General features: G+C 50.2%; 1 protein-coding gene and 1 long non-coding RNA gene across 5 annotated transcripts in view; one reads left to right on the top strand and one right to left on the bottom strand.

The window, feature by feature from the left end:
• The window catches only part of SH3PXD2A (SH3 and PX domains 2A), a 256400-nt gene that overhangs the window by 98607 nt on the left and 141857 nt on the right, over positions 1–15936 (top strand). The window lies entirely within an intron of this gene.
• On the bottom strand, positions 1412–8055 carry LOC144331329 (uncharacterized). The gene is made up of 3 exons (XR_013398386.1): positions 7915–8055; positions 1629–1717; positions 1412–1550 (listed from the first exon to the last, which is right to left on the bottom strand). It is a non-coding gene; the product is annotated as an uncharacterized LOC144331329 (long non-coding RNA).

Here is a 15936-nt window from a genome sequence, read left to right as displayed (position 1 = left end):
TCCCAACTCAGCAGGCTCGGTACGCTGTCTCACACCTGTAGTCCCAGCTACTCAGGAGGCTGAGGCAGGAGGATTGCTCGAGCTCAAGAGTTCGAGACTAGCCTGGGCAACATAGTGAGACCCTGTTTCAAAAAATAAAAGTTAGAAATCCCAACTCAGCCTCTTCCTAGTTATGTGACTCTGGGCCAGTTTTAATCAGTTTAATTCTGAACTTCCATCACAATCCCCATCTCTGAAATCCCTCCCAGGGTTATTGAGAGCATCAAATGAAATGTCATCTGAAAAGCACAAAGTAAGCCCTCAGCACACGATTGTTATTTGGTGATTTTTAGTATCAGGTCCCTAACAAAATTGTGAGCTGTCTCTGGGATGGTTTGAATGCAGCCTCCTAGAATCCCTTCCAAGAGTGAGGTCTCTTCTCAGGGGTGCAGTCCCACAACCTTGTGTGTTTTAAGGATTGCTGTTTGAAATGTGGTCCTCAGATCAGCAGCGTGGGCATCATCTGGGAGCTTGTTGGAAATGCAGACACTTGGTCTCCCCCAAGACCTGTAAGTCACCGTCTGCATTTTAACGTGCACAGGTGATTTGTATGCACCGTAAAGTTGGAAAAGCAATGTTTTAAGGTCCATCAGAGCCCTTCTACGGGAGGTCTGCCGTGTTTTGAGGGCTCTCTTGGTGCTTGGTTACATTCAGTTCATTCACATAATGCAAACAACTGAGCCTGCAATGAATCCATTTCTGACTCAAGGTAGAGGTGCATGGGGAGACGAGGATTTACAGAGGTAACTTGGTGAGGGCTGGTTTCTTGGCTTCACATCCTTACATACACCTGAGCTGCCCGCCTGTTTCTGGTATTCTGTGGGAGGGAGTGTAACAGTCCTCTCTCCCCATCACTAGCCCAACCAGGAGGATGCTGAGGCCCCAACCACACGCCCTCATCAGATATAGATCAGAACATTCTCTCTCCCCTCCCTTCCAAGATGGGGTGAAGTTTTGGGCCAAGGAGATTGCTCAGGTTTTTATTTCAGAAGTTCCCTGATTGGAGATGCAAGACTGGCTCATGAACTCTCTGTGGTTTTGAAGATAGTGTGGCATGAGAACGTCTAAAGCCTATGTCCAGAGTGATGTCGTACTATTAGGAGGGAAAACAGGCTCTTGTAAGGAGTCTCTGGAAAAAGTTAAGTCAACAGAATAAAGTGAAGCCAGGCATGACCGCACACTCCTGTAGTCCCAGCTACTGAGGTGAGAGGATCACTGGAGCCCAGGAGTTCGAGGTTGCAGCAAGCTATGATCATGCCACTGTACTCCATCCTGGGTGACAGAGTGCAACCCTGTCTCTAAACAAAATTTGTTTTAATTTCAAAAAAGAAAAAAAAAGTGAAATTTGAAAGAAGCATATTTTGCTCTTCTATATAAAATAACCATTGCAGACTTAAGCTTCAAAAGGAGCCAGGGAGGAGAGTTAAGCTGAGTGAGTGACTGGTCATTTGGTGGCCAGGTAATTCTTCTCTGATTGGCACATTTTTTACTCTTGGCCTCTTGTTTCTGATCTGAAAGACAAATTAACCAGTTTAATAGTTGATAGTTGGTGAAGATGGCTTAAGTAAGACCTATGTGGTCTTGCTTACCAGAAAAACTTGCTGGTGAAAGACAGAGGATAGAGCAGCTGTTCACAATACGAGCCCAGTGGTCCAGAGATAACAATTCATTGAATTGGCTGTAGGGAAAAAGTTGCAAACAGCTTTCTAGGAACTTTGTGTGAGGCCTGGAACTTTAACAAATTAAACTATCATAAATGAGAGAGAATGTCTGCTTAAGGATTATGGCTACTATTTATTAAGCATATACTTCTGCCAGATACTGTGCAAAGGATTCATGTGCTTATGTTATCTCATTTAATGACAACTCTACTTGGCACTTGAAAACTCACAGGCTAGAAGGCGTGCATGACTTACCCAAGGCCACTCAGCTACTAAGAGGCAGAACTGGGATTCAAACCCAGTTCCCTCCACTTCCAAGTCCAAGCTCTTGATAACTTTTTTTTTTTTTGAGATGGGTCTCGCTCAGTCACCCAGGCTGGAGTGCAGTAGGACAATCTCGATGCACTGCAACCTGTGCCTCCTGGGTTCAAGCAATTCTGCCTCAGCCTCTCAAGTAGTTGGGATTACAGGCACCCACCACTATGCCTGGATAATTTTTTTTTCTTTTTTTTTTTTTTTTGGTAGAGACAGGGTTTCACCATGTTGGCCAGGCTGGTCTCAAACTCTTGACCTCAAGCAATCTGTCCACCTCGGCCTCCCAGAGTGCTGGGATTACAGAGTATGGGGATTACAGGTGTGAGTCACTGCACCCGGCCTTTGACCACTATTCTTTATGTCCTTGCCACAGAGTGGGATGGACAAAAGATGTACTGTCTGGAGATTAACAGTTAAGATTTGGTATAAAATGGTGAGTATGTTGCCTGCATCAGGGTGTTCGCCTATCTTTAAACCTTGTTTCAAGTATTATCTCGTTTATATATATATATATATATGAGGTTGATCTGGCCGGGCGTGGTGGCTCAAGCCTGCAATCCCGCACTTTGGAAGGCCGAGGCAGGTGGATCACGAGGTCAGGAGATCGAGACCATCCTGGCTAATATGGTGAAACCCCATCTCTACTAAAAATACAAAAAAAATTAGCCGGGCGTGCTGGCAGGCACCTGTAGTACCAGCTACTTGAGGGGCTGAGGCAGGAGAATGGCATGAACCCAGGAGACAGAGCTTGCAGTGAGCCAAGATCGAGCCACTGCACTCCAGCCTGGGCAACAGAGTAAGACTCTGTCTCAAAAAACAAACAAACAAAAAAAAGAGGTTGATCAATGTTGTCCTTTTAATAACGTATCACATTCTTACTGTAAAAGTTTTAGCTAGATTACATTATTTTCTCAGTCACCTTTCACTTGATCTATCAACTGCTACCAGCCACCTAGTGGCAGATGCTGGAATTGCAGGCATAGTGTCCAGAAGGAAATAACTGAATTCTGGAAAGCTGGCTTTGGAAACTCAAACCTATGAAGTAACTATGTAATGATAATCATCACAGATATTATTTCCTAAACCATGATTCAACAGAGTACTGAAAACAAGGAAGAAAGATGTCCGACTTTACTGTTATCTTTCTATGTGACGCTAAAACTGAGAAGTTTTCCTTTGAGGCACCAGATATAACCTTAGGAAAAGTCTCAGGGTTTTACTTATTCATTCCTAAAACTTGGCAAGGGAGGAACTCTGGGCCTGGGGTCTGCTTTGCTGTCCCGTTTCTTTTGCTGTGCCTGACAGCAGTTTATCCAACATTAGGTTGTTCTTCTGTGCATTGTAATAGATTTGTATTTATTAGTTCAGGATCCCCCATAAGGATAGGTCACAGCCCTTCTCTGAGCCTGAGTTCCATCATCTGTGAAATACAAGGATTGGACTTGATGCTGTCTAGGTTTTCTCATAGTCCCAACATTTAGTGATCTAATAGCTATTAAGACCAAAGGGATAAACGCCTAATAATGGAATATCATGCAAAGGGGAAAACATTTTAGGAGAACAGGAGTCCTGTAGGCCTGCCTCAAATCCCACTGTACTGGCAGAACGTGGCTGCCTTTGTATAAGGCCAGGCTTGTGCCCTTCCCACTCCCCTATTCCACTCCTCCATTTCCTTTGGAAGGCAGAGAAAGCCCCCTTGTCCTAAATGTTTCCCTGCAAAGGGCTCCTGCTGAAAGACTGCATACACAGCCAAGACTTTGACCTTCACCTTTGACCCTCACCTTTGACCCTCACTGACTTAGTGAAAAAGAGTTCTTATCCTCCCCTGTCTAGGTTTAGGGAGGCGGGGAATCAGCTAGGGTTAGTAGGAATTCAATGAAAATATAAATAGAAACGTGGTCTATAAATAATAGTGCCCCAAAATATCAGGAGGCATGAATACCAGCTGGGCAGCAGACAGTCAAAGATCACGAGGGCCTGGACAGGGAGTACGGGTTATTCAGTTGCTTTGGTGTCTCTTGGGATGCTTCCAACTTGCCAGTGAGCTTGGAGAAATCCTGTCTCTTTCTGGACTCTAGAAACGCCCTCTTTGTTGCCTCTCTTGCACCCATCTCTAGCTAAACCTTCCTTAACACTGCCTGGAATTAGATCTGGTGTTTAATCCCAGCAGTATGTGACTTGGGGAAATTCAGAAGATATCTCTGAGCTTTAGTTTTTTCATCTGTGCCCATGAGGATTTTTAAAGCTGGAGATTTTGAAGAGCAAGAACTGTATCTCATTTTATATTGGTTAACAGGGTGGAACCTAGGGCCAGATTGCCTGGATTCAGATCCCCATAGTGCTCCTTACTAGTTGTTTGGCCTTGGAAAAGTTACATAACCTCTCTGTGCTTCAATTTCCTTGTTAAATGGGAAGAATAATGGTATCTATATTGTTGGGCTGTTGGGAAGAATAAGTTAGTTAATATTTGTAAAATGCTTAAAATAGTCTGGCACATAGTAGACATATATAAATATTTATTAAGCAAGGAAACAAATCTATATATCCCCTGTGCCTACAGTGTTAGCTGGTATGTAGTAGCTGCTCAATAAATGTGTAGCATGAGACTGAATGACCTATCTATCTTGCAGTCTACAAAAGTCATTCAATAAGATCATGCATGAATTCTGTCTAAGCCACAGAGTTCTATACAAATGAAAGTGGGAATATTATTCTTACCTACTAGGGTGACAGTTTGACAAGGGTTAAAGATACTCTCCCTTATTATCCTCATTCATCTTCTCTGCCTTACATACTCTGCATTCTGTTGGTCTGGGGGAAATGCCTGGAGCTGAGACATCTCAGTGGTAGAAAAAGTCCCTTTCCTGCTGCAGTGTTCTGTGGCAGTGCCAGCCTCTCCGCATGGCCTAGCACTGCCCTACCCTGCTTAGCATTAGGCCCTCATTGTGGGTGGTGCTGACAAAATTGTTCACAGGCAAAGCAAAGCAAGCTCTTAAGCAAACAAACAATTGGCTGTGTAGCATTTTGCTATATGCAGATTTTAAATATAAATAAAAGAAACCAAAAAAAAAGCCCGTGTCCCTCAACTAAGCAACCTGAATGGACACGGCGGAAAGAGCATTGACCCAGGAGTCAGGTGCTGGGTTCTAGGCTCAGGCCTGCCTCAGCTTGTGTGTAGAATAGGGACCATCCCATCAACTCTCTGAGCCTCCCCAAGTCTAGAAGGTATTAGATTCTCAGTAATTCTCAGCCTCAGAGGTACATGAGAATCGCTCAGGGGGCTCATGAAAAAGGCAGACTCTCGCCCTGTCCATCCCCTTCCACTTGAATTCAGAGTGTCTGGGCAAATTTTAGGAACTTCATTCATTACCAATGTTCCAAATATCTCTAACTGAGGTAACGCAGGGACCCTGTCCTCCCAAGAGGAGTGTTAGGCTTTGTAGTAGTTACCTGGGTAACAAATCTTCCCCCAAAATGAGCAGTTTAAAACGATAATAAAAGGCCAGGCACGGTGGCTCATGCCTGCAGTCCCAGCACTTTTGGAGGCCAAGGTGGGAGGATCACTTGAGCCTGGGAGTTCGAGACCAGCCTGGGCAACATAGAGACCCCCATCTCTACAAAAAATTTTTTAAATTAGCTGGGCATGGCATCGTGCACCTGTGGTCCCAGCTACGTGGGAGGCCAAGGCGGGTGGATCACCTGAGGTCAGGAGTTCGAAACCAGCCAGGCCAACATAGTGAAACCCCATCTCTACTAAAAATACAAAAATTGGCTGGGTGTGGTGGCACGCTCCTGTTGTCCCAGCTACTTGGGAGGCTGAGGCAGGAGAATTACTTGAACCCAGGGGCAGAAGTTGCAGGGAACCAAGATCATGCCACCATACTCCAGCCTGGGCGATAAGAGTGGGACTCCGTCTCAAAAAAAAAAAAAAAGAAGAAGAAGCAGAAGAAAGACTTCAGGAAGAAGAAAGACTTCAGGAAGAAGAAAGACTTCAGGAAGAAGAAAGACTTCAGGAAGAAGAAAGACTTCAGGAAGAAGGGCTTCAGGCAGGGTCTGAAGGTTCTGATGTCTTCTCAGCGTGAACATTATGGTCCTCGGCCTTGGAGGTCCAGGAACTCAGACATTTCTGCATATGCAACTGTAGTGGCTTTGGTGTGCTCTGTGTGGCCATTCAGTCTCTTTGGCACCTTTCATAACCCCACCCCAGGGACCTCCCGGCATGCGTCCTGATGCACTTACCCACTGGACTCCCTTCAGCTTCTCAGATGTGCCTGTCTCTTCAGTCTCCGGGCCTCTGCTCAGATTCTCCCTCTACTTGGAACACTCTTCCCGCTCGCCTTTGCCCAGCGTACTCTCACCACTTCCTCAGACCTGTCTCCCTCCTGCATGTGCCTATCACAGCCGACACATCACAGCGCAGTACCCACACACAGTGTCCTTTGCGAGGGCAGGGACCGTCACCATCACACCCCAGCCCCCGGCACAGTGCCAGCATTTGGGAGGGAGTGAATGGATGTTGCGTGTTGGCCCTTCTTTTGGGGATGGGGTAGGGTTGAGATGTACCCTGTCAGGAAGGCTGGCCACAGGTTGCTCAGCCCGGGGCTCAGAGAAAGGAAGGAAGATAACAGAATCATTAGAAGTGTAGGCACGTTTAGTCTGCCCAAAGAAAGAGACTGTGGCACACCCAATCCCAGCTCTCCCACTTCCTTGCTGTGCAACCTTGGGCAGTGCACTCAACTTTTCTTACCTTCAGTTTACCCATCTGTAAAGTGAGAATAACAACAGCACTCAGTACGTAGCTCGGAGGTTGTTATGAGGATCAACTGTCATGATAAATATAAAGTACATGGCACAGGGCTTAGCACATACCAAGGGCTCAATGAATGTTACGTCCTCTTAATGTTACTGTCACCATCCTTGCAGGAGAGGGTTGGAACCACAGAAAATGCTGGTGGGAGGTTGATGAAGAGAGTTGACTGTCTGGGCTCAGTTTTGCCAACAGAGCCAAAGCTCAAGAAAAGCAGGTTTTGGGCCAGGCGCAGTGGCTCAAACCTGTCATCTCAGCACTTTGGGAGGCTGAAGTGGGTGGATTGCTTGAGCCCAGGAATTCGAGACCAACCTAGGCAACATAGTGAGACCTTATCTCTACAAAAATAATAAATAAATAAATAAATAAATAAATAAATAAATAAATAAAGTGAAAGCAGGCCTTAGTGGACAGTGTCCATCCCAAGAGAGCCAGGCAAACTCCCCTGTGGCTGCCCAGACCAGGCCTGTGGTTTTGGGCCCTTTACCGACGGGCCTCTGCATCCTGCGGCTTTTCCTCTGTCTCAGAGCCTCAGAAGTAAGTGGGCGTCTTTCAGCATCATCACTGCAACCCAGGACTTCCATCCGCCTGCCCCACAGCCTCCTCATCTGGGTGGGCCATTCTGCGGTGTCTCTCTGAGCCCCAGAGGCCTTGTGCCCCTCGCCCAGCACCCCACACTGTGGGCCATGCCACAGGGAGAGGCTGCCGGGAAGCTCTGCCCAGCGTCCCACCGTCTTTCCTGAGGGCAGCCTCCCCTGGAGGGAGGAGCCAAGACTGCACAGGCTGAATGGGGCCCTTTATTCCCAGCTCCCACAGGGAGGGTGCAGAGCCACTGCCCACCACGCCCACCACACCCACGCCCACATGGAGGGGGGACAGCTTGGCCCTGATGCCGGCCTCTGAACTAACCACACTCTGGCCCCACTCTGTCTGGGTCCTGGAGGGCGAATCCACCCTTCTCCCTAGCCCTGGCTGAAGCTGCCGTCCCTGATATACGGGGTGAGCTGTATTTGCTGGTCTGCCAGGAGTCTAGGGGTGGGTACATGAGAGACAGCCTAGAGCAAGCCAGTGTGAACACACACTCACACTCACCATTCAGCAAGGCGCGGTCAGGGTCCCACCACTCGCTGTTCACCAAGTCACCGTGTGCCAGTCCTTGTGCTGGGCCCTGAGGATGAGTTCCTGGGCTTCACTGGCCACAGGAAGCTTGCATTCTGTCCTGAGGGAATGCTGTAAAGAGGCAGGTTCAGAAGATCATTAGCAATGGTGGCAGAATCTCAGAGGAAAACAACAGAGGCCAGGGAGAGAGGGCACGTGGTCACCAAAGGCCTCCCGATGAGGGGTGCACGGCAATGGCTGGGCAAAGGGCAGCAGGAACCGTGCACGGGAACAGGGACGGCAAGCACGCAGGCCCTGAGGTGGGGAAGAGCAGGATGTGTCTGTGGCGTGGGCGGAGTGACAGGAGATGGGCAGGCAGAGAGAGAGGCAGGAGACGAATCCTGCCCGGCCTTGAGGGCCGCAGAAGGGAGTTTGGATTTTATGCTCAGTGCCCTGGGCAGTCACTGAAAGGGTTAAGCAAGAGTTATGGTTTGAGAATATCATTCTGAGGCCAGGCACAGTGGTTCACATCTGTAATCCCAGTACTCTGGGAGGATCACTTGAGCCCAGGAGTTCAAAACCAGCCTGGGCTACATGGTGAAACCCAGTTTCTACAAAAGGTTAGCCTGGTGTGGTGGCGCACGCCTGTAATCCCAGCTACTCCGGAGGCTGAAGTGGAAGAATCACTCGAACCCGGGAGGCGGAGGTTGCAGTGAGCCGAGATCACTCACTCCCCTGCACTCCAGCCTGGGTGACAGAGCAAGACCCTGTCTCAATAAATAAATAAATAAAAATAAAAAAGAAAGAAATGGTTCTGGTCCCACTGCTCTAGAATGCTGCTCAAAAAGACTTCCATTCCCTTTGGTTCAGCAAAGATGTGTTAGTCCCTCCATGGGCCCGGGACGAGGTGCTTTATCACTGGCAGACACCCATAAAATTCCAGGGGACCCACCTGGGGTGAGGGAGAGAAAGATACTGTTCCCTTCAGCCTGGCTCTGCTTGCTGGGTGTGGGAACCTCCGAACCAGAATTTGGGAGATTGCTCTTCCCTCCAAGGTGCGCTGATGCTTTCTACAAGTAAGCCGTGGCTGCCGGAGGGTGAAGGCTCCGCTCTGTCGTGAACCGCAGTGGGCTTTTGCAAGTGTGTTTCCTTGGGTGTGTGGGAGAGGGGGTGGGGAGTGCTGGAGCGGGGAGACACACCTGTGTGAGTCACCCTAGAATGCCCCAGGAGGCGGGTGGAATGAATAATCGACCTCCTCACCATTGTGTCACGTCCTCTGCCCTCTGAGTTGGGGCTTGGAGAAACGGAAGCTGTGTGGGAGACACAGATGTGTTTATGGGGTGGGTGAATCAGGAAGGGCAGCCACAGGCTGAGGGGAGCTCATGTTTGGCGTTGGTGGGAAGCCAGGTGGATGGACTGGGTGCCTGGGAAATGCTTCTGGTACTTGGATTCCACGTGGCCAGCAAGGAGACAGGCAGGGCCCACCCCACCCCATTCCACTTACTTGACCTGGAAGTGTCAACTCATAAGAGATCCCATTTGTCCACCATTTACCATGGGCTGGCCTCCGTGTTAAATGCTTTTACAGACTCATTCACTGGCTCCTCACAATAGTCCTTTGCATTAGACATTACTGCCCCCTATTTTGCAGTTTGAGGAAACTGAGATTCAAATAGGTTGTGACTCATCCCCTGTCACATAACAGTAACTGGTAGAGCCAGATGTACCAGTCAGTGCTCTCCTCAATCTGGCTTAAGAAAAAAGGGGAAACTTATTGGTTCACATAACTGAAAACCAAGAGTAATGGTTTCAGGCATAGCTGGATCTAGGGGACCAAAACGTGTCTCTTAAGCCCTCAGCTTTGCTCTCTTTTCTGTTGACTTAATTCTCCGATAGGCTTCCCCCAGATGGTAACAGAGATACATAAAGATGCTTCCTAGCAGCCTGGGGCTTGGCATTTATGAGTTAGCAGCAACTGTAGAGAGAGAACACGTCTCCTCCTGGTAGTCCCAGCAGTAGTCCCAGGCCGATTCCCACTGGACCAGCGTGGGTCGCATGCCCATGGCTGGACTGTACTGACTGATCAGCCCCAGATTTTGGGATGGGATCAGCCCCACTGAAATCCCATGGACTGAGAATGAAGGAGGGATTGTTTCCCAAAAGAAAATTAGGGCACTGTAATAATTAAAAGCTGGCAGGCAAAACCTACCAATGCCTACCATGCTAGACTTCAAGCCAGAGGCAGCGTCTTGGCTCTAAAGAGAGATTCATGGGAGCCAGAACTCAGGGCATGGCGTCAGTATGCCTCGGGCTGCTGACCTTCGCCATGGGGATTGTGTCTTTCTGGAACCTGCATGTGCCCACTGCTTCCAGCCTCAGCATCTAGGCCTCACTCCTGCCTTCCCCCAGCCCAAGTAAATGGCAACAAAGCCAGATGTTACAAGTGGAGAAGCAGGATTGGGTGTCAGGGTGTGATCTGAGCCAGATACAAGGCTGTAGACTCTGGGAATGTCATCTCAGCTGCACCAGAAGCTGGAGGCAGCCCAGCAGGGGAGCAGGTGACCTGCAGTCCCCAGGCTGCAGAGAGTGAGAGGTGACATGTGAGTTTCAGGGGCAGCACTTAAAAAGACAAGCAGGGGCCTGCCCATCAGCCACTCCCACCCTAGCGTAGGCAGGGCTAACCCAGTTGAAAGCTGGGTGGCCCCATGGTCAGGAAACAGCTGAACGTCAAGGGCAGGGCCAGCTTTCAGGAAGACAGGGGAGCCAGCAGAGGCTGTTTCGCCATTCTTCTCCCCTGCCCATTACATCCTTTTCCATCAAGGCCTCTGTGCTCTTTGCTCTCTTCCCTAGCGAGACCCTGTTGTTGAGTGAGAAGCTGGTGCCTGCTCATACTTAGGTGTGAATGGTTAATACGGCTCACTGTACCATTCTCCAGGGAGAAGTTTATATATCTTGACCAAAATCTTGAAGAAACTAAATTCTGATTCTGCAGTCTCAGACATCAAAGAAGTAGGTTGTGAGTTTGTTGGTTTGCTTGTTTTTAGAGTTGGGTATTCTTATGGCCCAGGGCACACCCTCTTGGTGTCTGCTTGCTTTAAACCATCAAAAGTCCCAGCCTGGGGCAGGTGCAGTGGCTCAGGCCTATAATCGCAGCACTTTGGGAGGCTGAGGCAAGAGGATCGCTTGAGGCAAGGAGTTCGGGACCAGCCTGGGCAACATAAACAAGACCCCATCGCTATAAAACTGTAGCTGGGTGTTGTGTGCACCTGCTACTTGGGAGGCTGAGGTGGGAGGATTGCTTAAGCTCTGGAGTTCAAGGCTGCAGTGCGCTACGATAGAGACACTGCCCTCCAGCCTGGGGGGCAGATGAGATCCTGTCGCAAAAACAAACAAAAAAAGAGTCCCAGTCTGCCTCTCCTTGGACCAGCTTGGATCACCGAGCCTCAGTGACTCTGTGAGTTGGGGGTTGGTAACAGCCTCTCTGAAATCAAACAGACGGAGAATGAAAGAGGGGTTGTTTGTGTTTTGTTTTTCGTGGCGAAGAAAGCCCCATTAGTGGAATCATGGTTATATTCTCTCTGCCCTCCTCCGCCCAGGGCCCTTCATTTAAGAGCTTTTGTCTTCATCAATCTGTCAGCAAACAGCATGGATGGAGGCGCCTGATGAGAGCAGCTGGACATGGGGTCCTTGGCTGGCCCAGCCCACTTTGCACAGGGACGTGGTCAGGTCTCAGGACCACAGAGAGCTGTGGGAGTAGGAAACTGAACCTCTCCTCCTTCCTCCCAGATGCATTGCCTGTGTCTTACCACCCCACGAGCATGCATGTTACCCTTGTAGGGGGAGGGAGGTTCCCTCTAGGAATCCTCACATCTGCTTTCCTCCAGTTCATCTGGGAAATCTGTTCGTCTCTTCTCTCCTGGGTGTCACATCACCCCTCAAAACCAGAGAAGGACCCGCCTCCCCCATTCCCTTGGCTTCAGGTCCCCACAGCTTGCCTCTCTCCTCTCAGGCTCAGAGACCCCAGAGCTGCTCTGTCCAGACACTCCCCTGTGCCCCAGGAGGGCTTCAGGCTGCACCCATATCCATTTCACCCAGCGCCATGCCAGACATTTCCAGGGATTCAGGGAGTGTAGAAACCACCCCTGTCCTCAGGGCCACTGAAGTCCACTTAGGGCTATAGGGCCCTGTCAGGTGACTGGCCTGCCCTGTGACTCTCCCATAACCACCCTGCGGTAGGTTGAATAACGGCTCCCAAAAAGGTATGTCCAAGTCCTAACCCCTTGAAACCCGTGAATCTGGCCTTATTTGGAGAAAGGGTCTTTGCAGATGTAATTAAAGATCTTGAAATGAGATCGTCCTGGCTTTAGGGTGGGCACTAAACTCAGGGACAGGTGTTCTTATAAGAGAAAGGCAGAAGGAGACATGAGACACAGGCATGGGACGGGAAGGCCATGTAAAGACTGAGACAGAGATTGCAGTGATGCTGCCACGAGCCAAGAGATGCCTGGAGCCCTCAGAAGCTAGAAGAGGCACAGAAAAATGCTCCCTGGTGCCTCCAGAGGGAGTGTGACCCTGCTGGTGCCTTGATTTCAGACTTCTGACCTCCAGAACTGGCAGAGAATACATTCCTGGGTTGTTGTTTATTTTGAGACAGTCTCACTGTGTCACCCAGGCTGGAGTACAGTGGCACAATCACAACTCAGTGGAGCCTCAACTTCCCAGGCTCAAGCGATCCCCCCACCTCAGCCTCCTGAGTAGCTGGGATCACAGGCGTGCGCCACCATGCCTGGCTGGGTTTTTTTTTTAGCATTTTGTAGAAACAAGGTCTCACTATGTTGCCTAGTCTGGTCTTGAACTCCTGAGCTCAAGTGATCCTCCAGCCTTGGCCTCCCAAACAGCTGGGATTACAGGCATAAGCCACCATGGTCTGCCAAATTCCTGTTGTTTTAAACCACCGGGTTTGTGGTAATTTGTGCCAGCGACCTTAGGTGACAACTGCATCCCACCTTCCTTTCTGTTCTCAGACCCAGTTAGAAGGGCAGGAGGGTTGTGCTTGGAGCATGAGGCCTCTGCACCGTGCGGTCTGTGGACTCCAGGCCTGCCTGTGCTCTCCCCTGTTTCTTAGGCAAGTCTCCCTCGACAGCCTGGCCTCTCTGGGCTGCATTGAGGGGAGGGGGTTGTGAGCATCTGTGTCCTTGGAGGACAGGGTGGCTGGGAGGCGCTGGCCCTCCTTGAGCCCAAGGGGCTGCTGACCCTGTTGCTATAAATCAGGGGACCCTTTGAGAAGGTGAGAGGGGCCCTGAGGAGGGCCGCTTCCTGACAAATTCTCTAGGACAGCAGGGGCCAGAGGGCCAGAGTGGGGTGACTGCCAGAGGGTCCTAGAGGTTGGCAAGGAAGGGCCAGACAAGCATTCAAGGAAGGCTTCATGGGGGAGGCAGCATGGAACGGTGCCTTAAGGACAGAATGAGGGTTGAGTAGGCAGGCCCAAGGGCACTTAGAATAAAACCAGACTCTTTTCTGTGGCTGCAGGCTCCTCTCTTTTCTGTCTTCCATCATGTCCAGTTCATTCTGCCCCAGGGCCTTGGCTGTGGTGGTTCCCTCTGGCTAAGCCCGCTTGTTCCAGAGCTTTGCATAGCTGCTCTTTCTCTTCCTTGAAGTCTCCACTGAAGCCCAGAGAAGATTCCTTGACGATTCTCTGAATTCTTCCCTCCAGGCGCCCCTCTTCACATTGCCCTGTGTTATTATCTTTGTAGAGGTGGGGGAAGACATGGAAGTGTAACCAAATTACTCACTAGGTATGAAAATGTGTACTGCCTTCTTCCCATGCCCACTCCCTTCCCAACTGGAAGGTAAACTCCTGAGAGCAAGGCCCTCATCTGTCTGGTTCACTGCAATGCTCCCAGCACCTGGAACAGAGCCCAGCACAGCAGGCCTCCATCAAGACAGTACTGGGTGGATCAAGGGAAGGAAGGAAGGATGGAAGGAAGGAAGGAAAGAAGGAAAGGCAAGAGACGTCTTCCAAGAATGAATGGTTTTCCAGGTGGCAGAAAGACAGGGAAGGAGTTGTACACGCATGCATAGACACTGTGAGTGTGAAGAGGAGAGGCTGCCAGGAATAGATCAGCCTGCTCAGACCAGAAGAGGTCCCGAGGCCAGCCCTCTCTTATGGCGCCTATAATCAATGCCCTCTTATTACCTCTACAAATGGGTCCTAGTTCATGGAAGTAGCTCCCAAACTCTTCATGGCTGGTGTGGGGCCCTGGCCAGTGGTACTGTGTCTGGTGATTCTATTGTCAAGGGCCCCAGTCCCTGGCTGTCATGGGAGTCCATCCCTTAGGTACCACTTTCCCAAGAAGAGCCCTGGAGGCTGTGGTTGGTCTAGGGGTTTAACTGTTCTCATCTCCCTTCACGTGCAGAATAAAATCCAAAGTCCTCGCGGTGGCTCTCAAGGCTTTACATGATCCAAGTGCAAAGATCACGGCTCCCCCCAACTCTCTAAGCTTTAAAACCCCAGGTTGAAATCCCAGCTCAGCCACTAGATAGCTGTGTGACTTTGGACAGGTCCTTCAACCTTTCTGAGCTGCCATCTCCTCTAGGACAAAATGGGCCTGGTTAAAGTACTTGCTTCAAGGTTGTTGTCAGGATGAAGGGAGGGAATTCAGTGAAAAGCTCTTAGTGTGCACCTGGTGTGCGCTGAGCTCTTAGCTACCATTAACCCTTTCCTCCCTCCTCCTCTGCCCACTAACATCCCCACTATAAATCAGTCTTAGGGCTTCCAGAGGGAGCGGCCATAGAGCCCAGGCCCCCATGAGCACACAGCAGCCCCAGTGAAAGGGCCTGTTTCAGGGTCACAAAGCCAGCCTGTGGCCCGGGTGGGACTTGAACCCAGGACTCCTACCGGAGGCCCCCACTCCTCCGCTGGTCTCACCCCAGCCCAGCCCAGAGTGGCAGGAAGAAGAACCTTCAGTTACTGCTTGGAAGTAGCTGCACAGCTTCTTCTCCGCTTTCAAGACTGAGTTAATCCTGATGAGTTAGGTCTGTTTCAGGCCCCGTGCAATCTTCCTTGCGATGCTCATAAGGTTCCTAGGGCGGCATCTGGATGGCTTCGAAGGCTCTGGCAGAAGCTGAGCCCCGCCGTCAACGGGCTGCACTACGTTTACAAGAGGCCTTTAATGCCCTGTGGTCTCGGCTTCCTTAATGGGGATTTTCCTCCCCCTCCTTTTTCTCTCCCCCTTTTGGCTTTCAGAGTGTGGTTTGGATTCCTAACAGAGAAGTCAAGACCGGAGAATCCCTTCCAGGCCCTCCCTCCCTCTCTCCCCCACTGGCCAACTGTGCCAAAGCCCTGGGAAAAGAAAACGTTGCTTCTAAAGGATTTCAGCGGGAAAAAGAGGGAAGCCCCATTGGGCTTCCAAAAACTCAACTGGGAATTGGCTTGTGCAGAAATTCTCCTCTGACCTTGCAAGTGAGCAGCAGATCCAGGAGCCTGGTGGGGAGGACTGGGCAGCTCCAGGTGCAGTGGCCTAACGGCCTCACTCAGATTGCAGGCTGGAGGGGCAGGGCGGGGTCCTGTGCTTGGGGCCAGCATGGGGAGGGGTCAGGCAGCATCCTCTCACCTACCTCCCACCCCAACCTATCCCTCCCTTCTCTGGATCTCCTACACCTGTGGAGGCCTCAGTGCTCCTTAACTAGTTTTTAAAATGAGTTCTTCCCAGCACTTTGGGAGGCCAAGGCGGACGGATCACCTGAGGTCAGGAGTTCGTGACCAGCCTGACCAACATGGAGAAATCCATCTCTACTAAAAATACAAAATCAGCCAGGTGTGGTGGCACATGCCTGTAATCCCAACTACTCGGGAGTCTGAGGTAGGAGAATTGCTTGAACCCAGGAGGCGGAGGTTGCAGTGAGCCAAGATTGCACCATTGCACTCCAGCCTGGACAACAACAGCGAAACTCCGTCTCAAAAAAAAAAAAAAAAAAAGAGTTCTAGAGTTCTTTCTGCAACTAGGACAGGAATGA

This window comes from Macaca mulatta, chromosome 9, assembly GCF_049350105.2.
Source record: "Macaca mulatta isolate MMU2019108-1 chromosome 9, T2T-MMU8v2.0, whole genome shotgun sequence".
Lineage (NCBI taxonomy): Eukaryota > Metazoa > Chordata > Mammalia > Primates > Cercopithecidae > Macaca > Macaca mulatta.
Note: the sequence above shows the minus strand (reverse complement) of the source record. Positions and strands in the feature narration are given on the sequence as shown.